Source organism: Homarus americanus, unplaced genomic scaffold (assembly GCF_018991925.1).
Source record: "Homarus americanus isolate GMGI-L3 unplaced genomic scaffold, GMGI_Hamer_2.0 scaffold43895, whole genome shotgun sequence".
In the NCBI taxonomy this organism is placed as follows: Eukaryota; Metazoa; Arthropoda; class Malacostraca; order Decapoda; family Nephropidae; genus Homarus; species Homarus americanus.
This window is the reverse complement of record NW_024738072.1, coordinates 1165001-1169091: the sequence shown is the minus strand read 5'-3', so window position 1 is coordinate 1169091 and position 4091 is coordinate 1165001.

The window sequence follows — 4091 nt, the reverse complement described above, 5'->3', positions numbered from 1 at the left end:
TATCCTCCCCAGTCCTCTCCTTACCCCCCTCTCTCTCTACCCTTCCTCCCTCCCCTTTTTTTCTCCCTTTCTCTACCCCTTCCCTTTCCTCCACCTACATCCGTCTCACACCCCCCCCCTCCCCTGGCCATACATCACCCACCAATGTATTTTTCTACGCGTTTCTTTGACATTGGCACAACCTTGACTTCTTGTTCTGCCCCGCTCACTTCCTGTCGTCTTTTGGTTCACCTTCTGCTGTGCCCTTAATTACACACCCGGAAGTCAGGTAATGTGTGGAGGTGTACCTGTGTTAATTGATCATCAAGGTGTGTGTTGGTTTATGAATGATTTAGAGGGTAGTTCCTCTCCTCTCCTCCTTCCCTAGTTTGACCCGAGTAAAATTAATCTTTGACTAATCTAACCTGACCTAACCTGACCTGACCTGACTTTATCCACACCGACCTTATCTAACCTTATATAACCTGATCTACCCTTACCTTAACCTAACCCAACCTTATCTAGCCTTACCAAACCAAACCAAACCAAACCAAATCTAACCAAACCAACCAAATCTAACCTAAATCTAACCTAAATCTAACGTAAATCTAATGGTCTTTTATTTATGATTTTTTTCAATGTCAAATAATCGAAAACCACAACACACTCGTCGTTGCTGTTGCCAAACAACACAAACACCCCCCCCCCCACACACAAACAACCCAAAAACAAAAACCACCCCCACACACCCCACCAAAGGTTTAGAATAGTTTCCCATCCTTATACACATTTTCTACTTTCTTCATTATCTCTCTATCTTTATCTCATATTTCTCCTTATGTTTATATGCTGAAATTATATATCTACCATATCTCCTAACTTATTCATATAACAAGAGTCTCATAGATGCGTTTTAAAGAGATATTTTTTGTTTCTCGTAAGTAATTTTAATAAACGTTTTCTATGGTGTTGTTTTAATGGGTAACTTAGGAGTTTTATGCGTCTAGTCACCATTTGAGGTTTTGAGAATTGATGTTGTTTATCTCGTTTTATTGTTTGTTTTCTTGAGTAAATATGTCAGTTTTTATTGTTTTATGTAAGTATTTCTTTTATTCATGAAGTGAGAAAGAAACAGAGAGAGAGAGAGAGAGAGAGAGAGAGGTGCTACTTCAGATTGGTTCAGTCCAGGTATAAAAACACTTTAAACTTCCCAACTTTAATATATCAAATACTAAGCTGAAATATCCTTTAAAGCGTTATATAATACCCTAAGCTTAATAAATATCCTAAGCTGAAAAGTTCGTGGTTAGTGGTGTAACATGGCCAGAAACATTTCAGGGTAGACGTTTCAAGGTTAGAATTTACCCCCGACCGAAACGCTTATTGATTCCAGGTTGTGTAAAGTAGAAATGACCTATCTCTATTTTTCCTCCTTCTCCTTCTCCTCCTCTCCCTCTCTTTCACTCTCTCCTCTCACACATAACTCTCCCTCTCTTCCCTCTCTTTCACTCTCACCTCACACACACAACTCTCACCATGCCCCACTCTCTAATGGGGGTACTCTTCAAAGTCATCTCTCCTCCCCTCCCCGTGTGTGTGTGTCTGTCTTTGGCGTCACCTTGGATAGATGGGCGACTGGGTGCCTGTGGTAACCAAACTTTCTAAGGGCAAGTTAACTGTACTACTGTGTGTGTGTGTGTGTGTGTGTGTGTGTGTGTGTGTGTGTGTGTGTGTGTGTGTGTGTGTGTGTGTCTACGGATTTTACTTGTCTATCTTTTCTCTTTGTCTCTCTCTCTCTCTCCCCCCCCCCTCTCTCTTTATTGGTAGAATGGAACTCAAACGTGGAGAGGAAATTATATTGAATAAAAAATGAAAGTTAGAAATGAATGGAGTTGGTACTACTACTACTACTACTACTACTACTACTACTAATACTAATAATAATAATAATAATAATTATAATAATAATAAATTAAATAGATTAGAAAAATAACATCAGTAGTAAACAAAGAAATAAACACAACGATTAATAAAGAATATAAAAAATTAATATCAAACAAAACAGAATGACCTCACACACACACCAGACGAATCAATGACGTCACTACTGTTATGGTGACGTGTTGGCGTGGGTCAGCGTCTGGTGGGGTCCATGAATGTTTGTTTAGTTAAGTAATCATTATTCTATGTAAGATAACTCGAGAATAAGGATAGCTAAAGTCTTCAAACTCGGTAAATATCTTCATTATATCAACCGCTAGAGGTCATATATTTTAGAGGTCACGGGGTTAATTTCTAAGGCCGCCATCTTGAAATGAAAGTTTGTCCATGGTATAACTATAGAACGGAAATAGCTATAGTCTTCAAACTTGGTAAATATTTTCATTATATTAACCTCTAGAGTTCTTATGTTTTAGAGGTCAATAGGTTAAAGTTCAAGGTCAGAATTTTGCATGGTAATACCGCCTGTCTTGAGCTGGTAACCTCCCCGAGTGCTGATTACCGTAAGAGTTGCCAGTGAGTCAATACCTCAAGTCTCAGATGTTACCAAGAGTTAGGTGAGCCATTGATGGGGAAAAATAATTAAGATTAATTTGAATTTTTTATGATTTAGGTGAGTTTGGGAAAGATGACTCTCTCTCTCTCTCAGCAAGGAAGGTGAATCCCTCAGGTGATCGTCCTACTGAACCAAGAGAAGACGCCCACACCTTGAAGAACCTTGACTTTGTTCATAAATTCTTCCTTCTTCCTCTTCCTCTCCTTCTCATTCCTCTCTTCTCTTCCTCACCAGTTCCACAAGCCTGATAAGATGACGTCACCACAATCTCTATGATGACAACGTGATGTAATTTGACGTCATATGATCTAACTGAACTCATTGGCTCTCTTTCAAGTGACGTCAGCATTTCACCAGCCAATCACCCAAGGGTTTGACTACTCCGGTGACGTCAGTGTTAGGCGTGGTGGTAGTAGGATGTGGTGGTAGGTAGTGGTTGTGTGGTGGTAGTGTTAGAGGGGTATAAGGTAGTAGGTGGTAGTAGGTAATAATGGTAGGTGGTGGTAGGCAATAGTGGTAGTTGGTAGGAGGTAGTAGGTAGTGTAGTGCAGGTGATAGTGGTAGGTGGGTATAGTGTAGGTAGTAGTAGGGTGGTAGGTGGTAGTAGTGGGTGGTGATAGGTGGTGATAGGTAGGTAGTAATAGTGATGGTAGTAAGAGTGGTAGGTGGTAAGATAGTAGATAGTGGTGGGTAGGTGTAGGTGGTGGTGTGTAGGTGGTAGGAGGTGGTAGGTAGGTGGTGGTAGGTAGATAGGTGGTAGGTGATAGTGGTAGGTTGATAGTAGGTGGGTGAAGGTAGGTGGCGTGTAGGTGATAGTGGTAGGTGGTCTTAGGGTAGGTGGTAGGTAGTAGTGGTGGTGAGGTGGTGGGTTATAGGTAGGTGATAGTGGTAGGGTATAGTAGGTGATAGTGTAAGGTCTTATGGTAGGTATGGTAGGTAGGTGGTGGTAGTAGTGGGTGGTGATAGTAGGTGGTTATAGTGGTAGGTAGTAATAGTGATGGTAGTAAGTAATAGTGGTAGGTGGTGGTGGGTGAGGTGAGGGTGATAGTAGAGGTGGTAGAGGTGGTAGGTGGTAGTGGTAGGCACCGCTAGGATGTCCAAGGTTCGTGAAGGTGAACTTTTCAAAGTTCACCAACACACTGACACCTGCCGGGGGGTCACCTTCACCTGAGGGAAGGAGGAATAGAGATAATGGGAAGGGGGAGGGGGAGGTAGGTAAAAGCGAGACAGACAGACAGGGAATGCAATAAACCACACCTAATAACTATGTAATAAATAATAACCATAATAAAAGAGGAACAAAATTAAATCAATAATTACAAATAAGCGAAATACATCACTTAAAGGACACATTGATATTGATAATAAATATAAAAACCACGGACGTACGGCATCACGGACGTAAGGAACCACGAGACTCACGCCATCCAACACTCACGGACGCGTAACGCCCCATACCCTGGTGACGAGATTCAAGGTTAAGAAAAGTTGGGAGAGGTGAAGTCAGCGAACGGTGTTGGTGGCTGGAAGTGTTCACTGTTTACCGTTTTTCTCC